The sequence below is a fragment of the Protopterus annectens genome, chromosome 3.part1 (genome assembly GCF_019279795.1).
Source record: "Protopterus annectens isolate FY-2018-M chromosome 3.part1, PAN1.0, whole genome shotgun sequence".
Taxonomy (NCBI): Eukaryota; Metazoa; Chordata; order Ceratodontiformes; family Protopteridae; genus Protopterus; species Protopterus annectens.
The window spans coordinates 495,026,964-495,043,080 of NC_056732.1; the positions used below are offsets into that span (position 1 = coordinate 495,026,964).

At 39.1% G+C, this 16,117-nt stretch overlaps 1 protein-coding gene across 1 annotated transcript in view; it reads right to left on the reverse strand.

The window, feature by feature from the left end:
- LOC122797688 (squalene monooxygenase-like) overlaps window positions 1-16,117 on the reverse strand; it is a 1,062,766-nt gene that overhangs the window by 17,582 nt on the left and 1,029,067 nt on the right. The gene's annotated exons all lie outside the window — the stretch shown is intronic.

Below are 16,117 nucleotides of genomic sequence, written 5' to 3' on the forward strand. Positions count from 1 at the left end.
CTTGCAAGAACGACATTCACTGGTGGCTAATGTTGGAGACGGTGACTATGGGTCACCCATTTATTCTCCCCTCTCCAGTAGTAATGGTAACCACGGAAACCTCCCTGATTGAGTGAGCGGGCATTATCAGGGATGGACGGCCCAACGTACTTGGAAGGCTCATGAGGCTCATTTGCACATAAACGTCCTGGAGATGAGAGCAGTTCTTCTAGTGTTGCAGGCCTCTCAAGACTCTCTTCCCTTCGGAACAATTGCAATCCAGTCGAACAATATGTCCGTAGTCTGGTACATCAGCAAACAAGAAAGAACCAAATCCTACCCCCTGTTTTGAGAGGCTCTGAGATTATGGAATTAGGCAGAGTCCACCCAGCATTTTCTGATTGCAATGCACATCCCCGGGAAATCCAACGTAATAGCGGACAGACTCAGCAGAACTATTCTGCTACCTCACGAGTGGTCTCACAAGAACAAAGTAGCGGGAATGATTTTCCACAGATGGGCCAGCCTTGCTGTGACCTTTTTGCCATCTACACAAACACCAAGTGCAGCAACTACTTTGACCTGATCCCTCAACAGGGTCAATCTCCGAGGGATGCACTTGTTCACGATTGGCTTTATGCTCCCCCCCTTCCCGTTTTTTCCCAAAGTATTGCAGAATGCCAGTTTTCTGGGCAGGACACTCATCTTAATTGCCCCATTTTGGCCTCGCCAAATTTGGTTCCCCTTTCTGAAGCCTCATCTACTAGAGGAGCCTTGGATCCTGGACCCAGTGCCGGATCTGTTGACTCATTCATCAGGAGCTTTTCATCCCTCTTTTCAATCCATCAAATTGACAGCTTGGCTGCTCCAATTCCCAGAATAGCCAGGTTTCAAAATTTATCAGAAGAAGCGTAACATATCTTTTTGTCGTCACACAAATCTTCTACTAGGAAACTTTACCTCAGTAAGTGGAAAAGGTTTTCCATCTAGGTACAACAGAATAATATTGACCCTTTCCAAGCGTCTATATCAAATATACTGGAATTCCTAACTAAGCTGTTCAGTGAAGGAGCTGCAGCAGCAACCATTCGAGTCCAACTCGTTGCTATTTCTAATTTTCATTTAGGTGCAGCTGAAAATGGTATCATGTCTCATAAGCTGGCTCAGGCTTTTTTGAAAGGTACGATGCACGTAAAACCACCGATCAGATCTCCCACTACTCCCTGGAACTTAAAACTAATCTTGTCCAAAATTATTCTTCCGCCCTTTGAACCTGCCTCTTCTTGTGAGCTGAAGTATCTTTCTTGAAAGACCATATTCTTGGTGGCTATTACATCAGCACACATAATTTCAGAGTTGCAAGCCCTTTCCATCAAGCCGCCTTACCTAATATTTCCTAAAGATAGGGTTTCCCTCGGGAAGAATCCATTATTCCTACCCAAAGTGTGTTCTGATTTTACATTGAATCAAATGATTGAGTTACCTGTTTTCTTTCCTGACCATTCAAACCAGTTGGAATATATGCTTCACAAACTTGATGTGCATAGACAACTTCGATTTTATTTGAACAGAACAAAAGATCTCAGAAGGGTTGATCAGCTATATGTCTCCTTCTCAGATTCAAGAAACGGTGCACCTGTCTCCAAAACTACCTTATCGAAATGGCTTTCAGATTGTATCTCCTTTATCTACAGTAAAGAGGGTATGGCATTACACAACAAGGTCAAGGCTCATTCTACGAGGGCAGTTTCTACTTCTGCAGCCTTCTTGACCAGGCTACCTATAGATTCTATCTGTGCAGCTGCTACCTGGTCAAATCCACATACCTTTATATCTCATTGCAAAGTGGACAAGGCCTCTAGGGACAGAGCTTCTTTTGGATCTGCTGTCCTGAAACAGGTATTCCCGTGAGCCACCCAAGATTGTGTTGCTGGGGACGCTACCCATCAGTAAGAATGAAGGTGAGATTGAACAAAGTATGACTTAGCCGTTTCTTTCCCTTTGTGGCATTTCTGTGCTACTTACTTTACTCATTGCAGACCAAGCTGGGTATGAATGAAATCTCAATGACACTTTGTCTAGCTCATGCCAATATGCCTGTCTGCAGCGAGATTAGAGTAAAAGAAAAAAAAAAAAACAGTAATAACATAATAAAGGAACAATTAGTAATGACTACTTGGATTGTCAGAGACATTAGTATGGCATAAAACATTATCATCAGATAAGAAAAACACATTTTTATCAGTTTCACAGCATAGTGGTCCTGTAAGTGGGAGTCACAGTCAATGGGTATAGTGTATCATGTGACCATATGCATGAAAAGCTCTTGATGAATGTATATCACACCTACCAATTTTTGACTATTTCAATTATGAATTGACTTATCTCTGTATGTATATCATATGGTAAAAAACAAAGGAATGTTAGTATTGTTTACTGTTCAAACTAGCTGCTGCGGTTTAGTTTTGCTACAAACTGGATCTGTAGAAGCTGCTTTTTGTCCCTTTTTTATGTTTTTAATTTATGAATGCCACTATAGTATTATCTTCATGTCCAGTTTAAGGACAATCATTATTTCTTATTGTGGATGGATAGTTCACATTGTGGATGGCAGAAAGTCCAGTCTTGTTTTGTCATATTTTAATTATAACTGTCATGATTCCATTTCTGTTTTACATTTTCATACTGATATCGAACAAACATCACTTTATGGAATGTTGGTTAGCATGGAGTTTTGGGGGGTGGCGGATTTGAGGGGTAGAACTAGACTGCATGACAGGTGAGTAAAAACGAAAATAAATGCCAGTACTGCACTACAGACCATTCAGCATCTGCTGATCACTTCCCCTAACACCTTGCACCTGGGGCAGCTGCCTCCTCAGATCCACTCTAGCTGTGCTTCTGTGTGAATGCAAGGGAAACTTAAGTTATTGCAAGAATGCAGCAACTTATGTTTGGCATAGTAAAGTGGGGAAAACACTTGTGATTAGAGGGATGTATCAAGAACTACAGAGAATCAGGAAGCCATTATTGCTAGAGGAAGGGAAAATAGCTACATGTAGTAAGATGGGCAATATTAGAACCAGATCATGTAAGGTGGATGAGCAGAACGACACCTGAACAAAGTTTATAGCATTGTACTGACCAGCTATGATATGTATGTGTGTATGTATGTATCTATGTATACATGTATTATTATTATTATTATTATTATTATTATTATTATCTCTGTCAAGCAGCACACTGGCAACCAGCTGAAGCTAAGCAGGAAGCAAATGATGATGTATAATACTACCTGTGGTGATGTTTTAATGGAAGGGCATTTAACAGAATAGGAGGAAATGGGATCACAGCAAGCAAGATAGGCAGATTCCAGTATGGCATTACTGAAGCCCATGATTTAGAGAGTGTTGAGTGTAACCTAGAATTGGAAAGAAAAGGAGTAATTCTAAGAGGAAAGCAGTCAGAAATTAAATAAAAAGGTCATTTGGTATCAGAGTATGATCAAGCAGCAATACAAAGATGAACTAGTACAGCCGAGATAGAGAACAGCAAGGATGAAATAATCATCAGCCTCAGTGATAGAAGCAGAAGTCCTGCGGATGGCTTTAAAGCATAACAAAGATATTAGCACTGTAGCAAGACTGGCACTGAACCCCTACTAAGCTGCACAGTTAACAGGGCATTACAATAGCAGCAGCATGCAAAACAATGTGAGATTAAAAACAAGCTGTAACTCTATGCAGGTTACATAATACAGGACAGCAAGTTCTAAGATGTGCAATGTAATACTTGATCATCTTTGCTCATTCCCCTGGTTAAATGTCTCTGTATAGTTAAATATGTAGGGGGACAGCTATATATATATGACTGGAAGAAACAAGGTGGGAGCGGAAAAGAGTATAATACACTATAATTAGTGTTTCTGTGTGAGAGTCATGGGTACATGTAAATGTATGCTATACAGTGGTTTTAGCCTAACAAAGGCAAGATCAAATATGAAAGACTATGGTGTGGCTTCCATGTCAGTGGGAGTTAGTCTACACAGGTGCAGTGCTGGGGAGACCATGACTACACAAATGTGCCAGGTAAGAAAATCAAAAGTGAATGGAAGGGGAAACATAGCAATTATGAACAAAAATGCAGCAGCTTTTAATATGTAGAACACTTAAGATGTCAAATCTCAGTTGTGACTAAATGAATGTATTAGCTAGCACAGAGAATAAGAAAATCAGTGTTGCTGGCGAAGGGGTGGGGGTAGCTGCTTAACTGGCTAGCTGCAAGTAGTAAGATGGGTAAGGATAGAACTGGAACACTTTGGCTGCAGGAGCAGTACAACACTGGAACAAAGTTTATAGCCTGTACTAAGCAGCTATGGCATGTACAATGTATTCTGATTATTATTATTATAATCTGCATTGTGAAAGATACTGGCAACCAGCACAAGCTATACAGGAGGCATATGTTGATGTGTGACACTACCTGTGTAGCTAACTTGATGGACAGGCATTTAACACAACTGGTTGTGCTCACTGGTGCATAGCCAATCCTTTGGTCCACAACCTACTTCACACTGGAAATATGAATTCTGAATCATGAGCAGTGCAGCCCAGAGCCACCATGAGGTACAATGTGCATACATGTACAGACAGCATGCCTGAGCCCTTGAAAGTGGTATATCAGTGGCAGGTAGTCTAATCTAGCTGTGCATATCATAACCAATGCATGTCATTGAAACAGAGCATTTCACATACATATGTGGAACCTAGACTCATTTGAATACATTCCTCACAAACTGCTATATACTTGTGGCTTAACTGGATGTGCTGCCATTTTAAATGCCAATAAGAAAATAAGCAGAAGAAGTAGCACCATTAAACCATTTTGAGATACGTTTCTGGAAGAAGAGTATCATACTTTAAACAAAGCACATCCCCAAGGAGGTACATATTGTTCTATAATATTGTAGGAAGATGTATATACAATCCATTGTCTTGGAACAGGTTATAAGTACATAGACCAATACACATTATAGTTATCTGTAGCTTGTACCTGCATATACCCCCTAAGTAAAATATGTAGCTCTACTTCTGTAATGTATCTATGGGAATGTAGCTTACTATCAACACAGCCTATTTCTACACTGCACTGAATATCATAAACAGACTTGCTGTGTGTATATGCTGTAAGGACCCTTGTAGTAGGCCTTCATGGGTATAACTCCAGCATTGCAGACCATTTGTCCAATGTCACCTGCAGCCCCCTCTAATACTGTCTCTGAAGTTTGTCCTTCCCCTGGATATCCCCATCGGCTTCTGCATGGCAATCAACCCATCTGTATCCAACCACATCTGTTCTTATCAATGGTTTGGGGTATCATTGGTACACTCCACTGCCCATACCATAGCATATTGGTGTCTCCTACTCTCCTCTTATCTCTGTCCAGACCTGTAATTTAGAGTATACCTATGATAATCCACTGTCTTCAGTTTTTAACCTGTTTTCCCAAGCAGTCAGTGGCCTATATCTACACTTTTTGTTTTTATACGTATTATTATGTCCTCAAGTGGGGGTGGATATCAGAGGCTGGACAATTTCAGATGAGCTGAGAATGACATATTCTGCTAGAAGCACTTAGGGCCCATGCATATTGCCAGTTATGAAGAGGTAATACTCAGCAACCACTGCACAATGACATCTGGGAGACATTGGCCTATGCCATCAATATTGTTAGTGGGTAGATCTGTACAACACAACAACATCAGAGATGCATCCTGGACATGATCAGGTGAGCCAGTGAGAAGGCACATAGCAAAGTGGCAGATGGGTCAGACTCTGTTAGTGGCTACCTTCCAAAACAAGAATAACGGAAGAGGAGAAGATCATATTGTCTCTGGAGATGATGAAGACATTGATATCATACCTGGAGGAGTGGAGACATGTTCAGGAAGTGCAACTGGCCAAACTCCAAATGTCAGAGGGAGATGCACCAGGTTAGGAAGTATTTTGAACATGTGTAAAACAGCAAGGCACATACAAGATGTAGACAGGCCACCTACCACTGCATGTTTTCTGTATGTAAGTCAGGTGTGCAGGCACAAAGCAATGGCAGCTGAGGGTGTATGTCTGTTCTGGGTCTATAACATTTTCCTGAATTGCTATTTAGCAAAAAGCAATTCATAGGTTCGTAGGTTCATAGGTAGGTACTAGGCTATCTGCCCAAAGGCATTTATAAGCCTAGCCAGAATGTGTTGGCTTTCGCCGCCCCCTTAAATTAGTTCCCTGTGCCTCTGTCCAGCAGAGCCACTGAAGTGATCCCCAGGGTAAACTTCCTGCTTCCCATCCACTCGTCAAGGTTTCTCTTGAAGAGTGTTAGTGAGGAGCTCAGCCTAATGTAGATTGGAATCTTGTTCCAGAGCATGAGAAGTCTCTGGGACAGGAATCTGTCCCTCCAGCATGTCCTATTTATTGTTGTGGTGAGGTTTAGATATGGTTTTGTTTAGGTGGAGCATGTCCATCAATTCTGGGTTGGACATGGCCTTATATGTCAGGCAGAGATCACCTCTGAGTAGGCAGTATGCAACTGAGTACAGCTGGAGTTTCTTCAGTTGAGATGCATAGGGCATCTGTTTGAGGCTAGTGATCCTCTTGGTGAGGTACTTCTGTGGTCTTTCCAGCTGTTGCAGGTGTCTTGTAAGGTACATCCCAAATGGGGCGTTGTACTCTATGATGGGTCTGATAAGTGATGCGTAGAGAGGCACAATGACCTCTTTTGATCTGGATTCAAACCCTTTTGTGATTAGGTGGGCCGCATAGAAGGATTTTCTAACCACTTTGGCAATGTGATTATCAAAGGAGAGATTACTATGTACTTGGGTCCCCAGATCCCTTATTTCATCTTTCATATTTAGGGGCCTACCACCTATGTGGTAGTTTGTGGGTACTTTGTTATTTTCCAAAGGGGATGACTATGCACTTTTTGGCATTTAGCTTGAGGCCATGGTTTTGACACCAGGTATGTGTCTCAGAGAGACCCTTTTGGAGGATGTCTGTGTCAGCCGGAGAGTCAATTATAGCCCCTAGTTTGCAGTCATCTGCATACTTGGTCAGCCATAGTCCTCCTGTGCTTGCCTGTACCTCTGAGAAGTATATGCCGAACAGGAGGGATCCTAAGACTGAGCCCTGGGGAACACCACTTGTAACTGGTTTAGAGTCAGACCCAGCTCCTGCAACTCTTACCATGTGGGTTCTGTCCATGAGCCAGTTGGCAACCCATCTCATGATCTAGGGGTTTATGTTCAGGCTAGTGAGCTTGTCTATAATACCAGAATGGGGAATGGTGTCGAAGGCCTTTGCGAGGTCTAGGTAGGCTGTGTGGACTACCTTTCCCTCATCTATAGCCTTGGTAACTGTCTCTAAGAAGTCCATGATCTGCCCTTAACAAAGCCGAACTGGGTAGGATACAGTGTTTGGAGGTTCCCAATGTCTCTGTTAATAGCCTTGCAGACCAAGCTAGTCAGGCTTATAGGGTGATAGTTCCTGGGGTCTGTTGTGGCTCCACCTTTGTGAAGCAAAATAACTGTTGTTGTGTGCCACTCTGTGGGCATGTAGCCTGTGGAGAGGCTGAGTTTAAACAGTGTGTTTAGGTGAAGGGTTAGTTCATCTAACCCCTATTTAGTGAATGGCATTTCAGTGAACAACTAAATCTTTCCCAGGTAAGGAGCCACTTGGCCAGCACCACAACTTTGCCCTTTTCCCCACTATAGTGCAATCTCAGAGTTGGCGTATACAGTTGGGGGGGTGAAGCCCCCCCATTAGGGGGTGTGGGGGTGAGCCCCCCCCACTTGGGTGGGTTTGATTTTGTGTGGTTTCTGTTCTGGTGTGCCTTTGGCGAAGTGCTCTCTTACCCTGGGAAAGATTTCATCATTCACTGAAATGCCATTTGCTAAATAAAGGTTTGATGAGTTGCTATTCACTGAATAGCAATTTTTTAAAATCATATAGACCCATTGGTTCCAAACCTGCATGCTCCATATCTATATAAAAGGTTGCATGCACAGCACAGGGCCTTGTACATAGCACGATCATCAAAGTTAGTTTGATCTGGCTTGCATTATATAGTCACAGGTGGATAAAGGCTGATTCAGAACAACAGGTAGATGACAGTACGAATTCAATGAGGCTGAGGCACAGAATGTCAGTTGACAAACAAAGGCACTGTTTGCTCTCCCTTGTGTGTGGCAGTCCATGGAGTATTCAGGATGAACGAATGGTATTACTCACATCTAACCTACAGGCTCTACATCATTGTCATCATGAATTGCTCATGAATGAGAGCGCTGGGACTGCTCCCTTTGTAGTGGCAGCAGCAGGGTAGCACAGTGCATCTGATGCACGTATACACACTGCAAGGCAACCTAGTTGGAGTTCCTGAAGTTATCACATGTTATAGCTTGCCCCTGGTATGTGAGTGGCACATGGGGTGCATTAATGGTAGGTGCTGTGAGATCTTTTACATCCACCTGAGTTACTGAAAAGAGCAGAGGGAAGTTCCACAATACCCTGGCCAAATTTCTACTAATAGTATAAATATCCCAAGGGTCTCCCCTTAAAAGATGTTACTAGCCTAGTGGGACTAACCTGGTCAACAAAGGATATTTAAATTAAAAATGTTATTAAATTAAATTAAATCCATGTCTCTGTATTCATTTTAAAAGTAAAGAAAAAATACTATGCACACTGACAGCTATGTTAACTGGGGGGAAAAGCTCGATACTACAGTCCACTAACATACTTCAGTTCTGAAGTCCTGTAAATGGATTTTACTAATATATATATATATATATATATATATATATATATATATATATATATATATATATATTCCATTTAAACCGTAGTACAAGTAGCTGCTTTAATCAACATACAGAGTGTTTTTCATGCCAACCAGCAGAACAGCCATCAGCTAAGTTCTCCTTTCTCAACTTGAATATGAACTTCTCATTCCAAGAAAAACATGGATACTCTCCAGACAATCTTTAACAGCATCTGCCATTTTATCACAGACTCACTTCTCTTTGGATCACTATATAACCCTTGAAAAAGGTTGCTACCTATAAAACCAAGATCTAACCTGCTGTTAGGATCCCAACTCCACAAACTGTAAGATACTCAATGCACATGCACAAATCCATGCCATCCTTGCCTCTCAGGGCCATATAGTGGGTAAAACTGGGTTATACTGCCTAGGCTTGTAGAGGACCTTAAGCAGTTAGCCTAGTAATCTCCTATGACCGTATGAACTTCTTCATCTCTAGACATTAACTGCCCTTCCAGCTAGACTTCATGAGGAAACCTCCTCATACAATCTGAGACACTGCTCATAAGCTGCTCCAACTCTCATCACCCCTAGAACTAAACTCCACAGCACTGCACATGCACTCTCCTATCAGATACCTAATCTTGGGCAAATTCTCCCCATCACCTACAGGAATTCAACACTTACAAATTCAGAGGGCAACTCAAAAAGTACTTCTTCATCCATGCCAAATCCTCTTGATGCAACGCAGGACATATCATCTACCACACTGTCTCCATCTCTTTTCCAGGTCTCTTCTCCTCTCTCAGATTTACTGAAGGCTGACTCAGTTTAGGAACTAAGGTATATACTGCGCACTCATTACACTTTACCTGTTCACTAGAATGTATATACAGTGTTTCTATGTAACTTGACTGAACTACTGTTATTGCTTACAATTCTGTATTTTTGGTTTTTGAAATGTATTGTATTTCACCCCAGGCTGAGCCTGAATATGTTCAATATTGATCAATGCATTACCCAGGTAAACAAATATAAATAAATAAATAAAGTCATGTCCTCATTCAGTCAAAACTAACACATATCACACAAGTCTTGCACTAAAATTTCCTGGTGATAGATTTCACATGCTTTTAACTGCTTAGATAAACTATGCATATGCCTCACTTGCTATCTGCTCAAATTACAGCGAGATATATACATGCACTGTAAAATAATGTTGAATGTTCTACTGATTTATGTGAGCTTAACATGCTGTAAATGCTATATACTGCATGTAACTTGGTAATCACTGCGTAAATTGCACAGTCCTGAGTGTTATGTAGTACATTTCTCCTTTTAGCATATTCAAATACATGCAATGTGCAGCTTTTCTCTCTGGGCCACAGCTGAAAATTTCCCCAGTCAGCTTTCCCAGTAATCAAAGGCAAATAAATCAGTAAATAAGCTGAAGTGTTTGGTGTTCCTTCTTATTCTGAATGCCACAATCCATCCATCTATGCATTCACAACTACTTTTTTCCCATTTTTTTGCAAATGAGGTCAGTGTGCCACATCAGGAATGACAATCAGCTAGAACAAATATTCATTTGAATGCCACAATCATGAACTTGTAAGTCATGAAAATTCAACTTGGTGGGATTTTGCACTCATACCCCTTCCTGTGTGTATGCTAGTTCTGGGAATGCTGCACCTTAGTCAATGGGAAATAAAGTTTATTAAGAAAAATCAGAATTTGGTGATTTTGACATGTAGTGCTGCAGGTGCTATTAGCATGGAAACACAGATTTAATTAATTCTTTCACTTGCATCACTGTTGAACTTCAGAAATGTATACAGAAAGTGATCCTTAGGAGGGTGAGGCAGGTTGTGGGTGACAGGATGGGGCAATCCCATCTTGCATGGTTTTCAATGTATGCAAAGTTATATGTGAAAATTTAAAGAAAAACAAACATGCAAACTATTTTAGTATTACTGATCTGTTCACATAAAACTAAAACCACATTGCCATAAACTTGAGAATTTTGTAAAATATTTCTTTAATTTCTGCATTTGCCTGGTTGTTTTCAGCAAAGGCTCAGGACTTAGAGCATGTATACAAGATGCTAGATTTGTAACTGTACGCAGCTTTTGATGGATACATGACTGCATTATCAGTGACAATATGTGATAAACTAGCTGAAATTCATATGTTGTGAGGAAGGCATCCAAATTTTATCCGTCAAAAAAGTGCGTAATCTGGTGAGGGCACTATCATGATCTGGCTTGTAAGCAGAATTCGTGTTTGTAGTCATAGGTAATGAGTGTCTTATTTTTTCACCCCAAACAGCTTCCAGTGCATCAGTTTTCTGACTTTTTGTTTAACTAGAAAGCTTTACAGCAGTACTTCACTCTTCCTGTGCATACCTCTCAACCTGCACACATTCAAAATAGGTACAAAGATTCTTGTAAGAGAGTCTGTACATTTCGCAAGAAATCTGGAAAACTAATTTGCATAAAATTTGAATACTTTCAGTAAGACTGTGAGATACTACTCAGTAAAATAAGTTTAGAAAACTGAGAGTGAAAGAATGACACAAAAATACAAGCATATTATCGAGGACAGTGTAAAATCTGCAGAAGTTAATGAATGATATTGCAAAAATCTACTTTGCAGAGTCATTTATTTTTGCTTTAGAAAAAGTGAAATGTAACACATGGGCTCTTTCAAAACTGTGTGATAAGGGGAGGTATGAAAATCATCTTCAGCAATAAATTAAGCCTGAAAATAGGAACATACCTTGGGAAATAGGTGCATTATATGAAGGGGTAAATCAGGTATGAATTTAAGTACATAACCTTCAACAGATATAGTTGACAGATTTGTTTCTGCATCTGTATGCTGCAGTTTATTACACATGCACTGACATAGATGTTGTAATAAAATGTTAATAAAGCTTGGGTTTATTACTCCTGGTAGGATGGATTCTGCAGTGAAGAGGAAACAGCTGTCTGGGACCCAGCAGAGGATGGAAAGCATGCATAACAAGTTAGCTTAGCTCTCAGCAAGTTTGGCCTCCCTGCTCCCTTCTAAATTGGTAAGTGCATGGTGCTAATATGCACTAGATTTTAAAAGTATTAAAATTAGCAAATGTGAAAACCTACACTGTACCAAGCTCTGGTGTTTTTTTTTATTCTGCAGGCTAGTATTGTAAAGTATGGAAAATCCTCATTGTGAAGAATTAAAACATGCTGTGGATGAATTAGTTGTCCTCGGTATTGCCAGTAGTTGTTTATGCCACATGTGATGGAGTTTTTGCTATTTGTGTGCGTGTGTGTGTGGGTCTGTTTGTGGCATTGTGTGTGTGTGTGTGGGGGGGGTCTGTTTGTGTCAGTGTATTCTAAGATAGACTTCTGCATTGGTCAGTATTACTTTCATTCACTAACTGCTGGCACAGGCTATGGCTCCCCTGCACACTGAATTGCTATAGCAGGTTACTATTCACACAATGTTTCACTATGAAATGCTATTGGCCAAACAGTATGTTCAAAATGTCTAGTCCATTGCTACATTTCTTATGCAATCTGTATTTTGTTATCTGCTTTTTTCAGAAAATGGACACCTACAAGCTCTGTATCGTTATAGGACTTATATAAGCTGCCAATAACAAATGCTTACATTTTCCATGTATCATGTTTCTCATGAATTACAGCATACCCTCTTATAGTACAGAAATGTCCTTAATCTCATATTAAGATCAAATATTTGTTTCCAGTTGCAGAATTAGACCAATTTCTGCTGCTCCAGCTAACCTACAAGAACAACCAGTCATAAACTGGCAAGTTTTTTTTTGTTTAAAACTTCTCATCAAATTTATCATGCTACATTACGAGCATAGAATTATATTTAATTCAATGCTAGCATGACAAGTCTGACATGGTTTATTTTTCCAGTACAACATTCGACCTATGTTTTGCTAAACCAGAAAATGTTCCAAAAATAAACAAAGACAGCCTGTTAGGTCCTTCAAGCAATTAACTTATTTCATTAGCACATGAGCTGCTGGTGAAACACCACATAAAGAAGTACTGCCTGAACGGACTTGAAGCTTGAGCGTCATTTCTATTTTTCTGGATTTTTTTGCACAGACATAGTGATAACTAAGATCAGTAGCTCACTGCCGTTTCTCAAAATGATCTGTATATGGAATTAATTGTAGTACATTTACTTCTTCCTATTGTCCTTGCCTTGACTGTGGCCATACATTGGTGTATATTTTATTGATACATTCACATTTTTTCTTGTACACGCTTAGATTTACATGTTAGAACATATTTGATGTCATATTTATATGTCTTCTTTGCACATGATATAGCTCTATGATCGATAGATGTTTTCAGCTAACACTATTTGTCTGTCGGCTAGACAGTGGAGTCACTTCTTTACATATTGAAATTGTTATAGCTAAGCTGATCTCATTGGTATTTGTGGAAGGGTTTTTAACCAATGACAGTTTGTTTTTTCGACCAATGGTCACTTGATTTTTATATTTTAATATATGTGACTTTTTTGAGTGGCTCCACCAGTTACTATGGAAGACAGTTTTTTAACCAATCATTTTTCTTCAGTGGTAGTTTTTCTTTTTTCAACCAATGGCTTTTCAATTTTTTCAACCTAATACTTAATATCTTCTGAGTGGCTTTTTTAGCCATTACAGAAGGTAGTTTTTTTCAATCAATGATGTTTCTGAATTCTTCACCAATGGCATTTTGGTCTTTTAGCCTAATGTATGTGATTTTTTGCTGAGTCATTATATCTGAGAGATGTGTGAATTATGATAGATGTTTTTATTTTAAATAGTGCTATGTGATGTTTGTTTTATTAGAGCTGATGAAGGGTGTATTTTTACCTGAATGTGCTTATCTACTCCTTTTTATTTTAATTATTTATTAAAAGTATTAGCTTATGTTCTGGACCATGGTAGTCAGACTGCTTTGCTTTTGCATCATATGAGAAAAATAATTAGTGCTGAAGGCCAAATTATTCTGTCTTCCAATAGTTGAGATACACCTGCTGCACATTGTTGTACAGAGAAGTTCAATATAATTGATCTGAAGTTGTGTAAAACACTTTAGCTACATGAGTGACATCATGCAGTCAGATAAAAGAGAAGAAAGCACACTAAGTACTTGGGATCAGAAAGGAGCGATGATAAAATCAGCAAGCAAAGGAGAGTATCATGGCTGGAACTGAATTTAATCATCATGCCTTAGTGAGTACTTTCATGAGGTGGACCCTGTTTTTTTACAAAATCTCACCAAGGCAACTTTAATATATGGACTGTATTTATATAAAATATATCATGGACAGGAATAGGTTAGTAAATAAAAAGACAGCTGAGTGCACATGCTGCAGGATAAGAAAGTGCCCAATCCTGGTAAATACACTGGTGCCAGGACTGGGAAAATGATAGTATAGAATCCACAAGACATGGAAACATTCCTACAATGGGATTAAGTCAGGCTCAGGGGGTGGCTGTCCCCCATTGTAGAAGGAAGTAGTAGTCCACAAAATCCACAAAAACTGACAGTCCAAAAAAGAGCCATAAAGATGATAGAGCAGACTATTGAGGATAATAAAAATATGATGTAGTGTTATTAATATGTAAGAAGCCCATAATTTCCAGATAGAAGATATACAAAAAGATTAAGAGAGAAATTAGGGGAAAGAAAAATACTTGCACTAGAAAAACTATCAAAAGTTTCAAATTAAAATGTGTGTTAATTACTACAACAGCTTCATGAAAAACATTATGTAGACTAAGAAACCTTGAGCTGTTTGGAAAAAGAAGTAACTGAGGAAGTGTGAAAATATAAATAGCAAAAGTAAAGATTTTTGAAAGGTATAAAAAAGAAACATGGACATGGGAAAGAAAGATAGATATGATATGGTGCAATATTTATGCAAAGAAAAAAACCAAACTAATCAATGCAAAAAAGCAGCCCAAGATATTTGTAGACAATTACTGGAAAAAGCATCTAGATATGGAAAATTCAAAATACAAAACATAAGATCACAAAGGAGGAATGTAGAACAGAAGAGTAGTAAAGTAGAAGTTTAAAAAATAGAAACTGAAGTTATGGAACACCTGAGAAGTGCAGGATTTAATGTAACATGTCTAATACAGGTTATGCCACAGCATGATGGAACAATGAGTCTCCAAATTAAGGAGAAATATGACGAGCCGAAAACATCCGAAATATGGACATTGGAAAGAAAAAGAGATTTAATATGGTGCAATATTTATGCAAAGGAGAAGGCAAAACTAATCAGTACAAAAAGCAGCACCAAAGATATTTGGAGAACTACAGGCAAAGACATCTGGATATGGAAAATTTTACAATGCAAAAAATAAGACAATATAGGGGCAAAGTAGAAAAGAGGATTAGTAATGGAGAAGTTAAAGAAATAGAAGCTAAAGTTATAGTTTACCTGTGAAGTGAAGGATTTAGTGTAGAAAATCTAACTTGGTAATACCACAGCATGATAGAACAATAAGTCCCCAGATTAAGGAGAAACCAGTGAAACAGGAAGCATCTGATCAGTTGCCATATGAAGGTACTGTGAATCCTTCTGTAGGATACCAGTGTAAAAGTTCAGTTGGAGTTGCAAAGCAAGGAAAGGAACATGAAACATTGCAACTCTGATGTAATCAATGTTGTGGAGTGATAGGCCAGTGAGTTCCCATGTGAAAGAGCAATTGTTGACACAGTATGAAGCTGAAGAGCATATGACATAAGAAGATGTTCTGGAACTTTCTGTAGAAGGCCCACAGAAAACAGAGAACAAAGAATGTGCCCTTAGTTTAGAAGAAGACTATCTAAAGGAAGAGTTGCTTTATTTAATAGAGATGGATAGACATATTAAGATCAATGAAAGAATTAGATTGCAGAAAGTCAGTAAGACCCAAAATACTTGATAAAACAAATGAACACAATACTCAAAATTGTTTAAAGAAATTCATTGATATAACAGAAGTAAATAGGATATATTACTGTGCAGCTAAATTAATAACAGATAAAGTCTTACCACAAAAACACAGGCAGTAAGGGAAAGGAAGGGAAGAAATCAAATGCCATGACGAAAGTATTGAACAGAGAAAACTATATATCAATTAAGACAAGAAGTGCCACTGTTAGAAGACTACAGAAGAGGGAACAGATTAACAATAATACTTAGAAATATAGATGTGATAAAAGCAATGAGCAAAAGGAATAGAAACACCACATAAAAAAAAAAAAAAAGAAAAGAAATAGAAACAGTTTGGAGAAATATCTATGA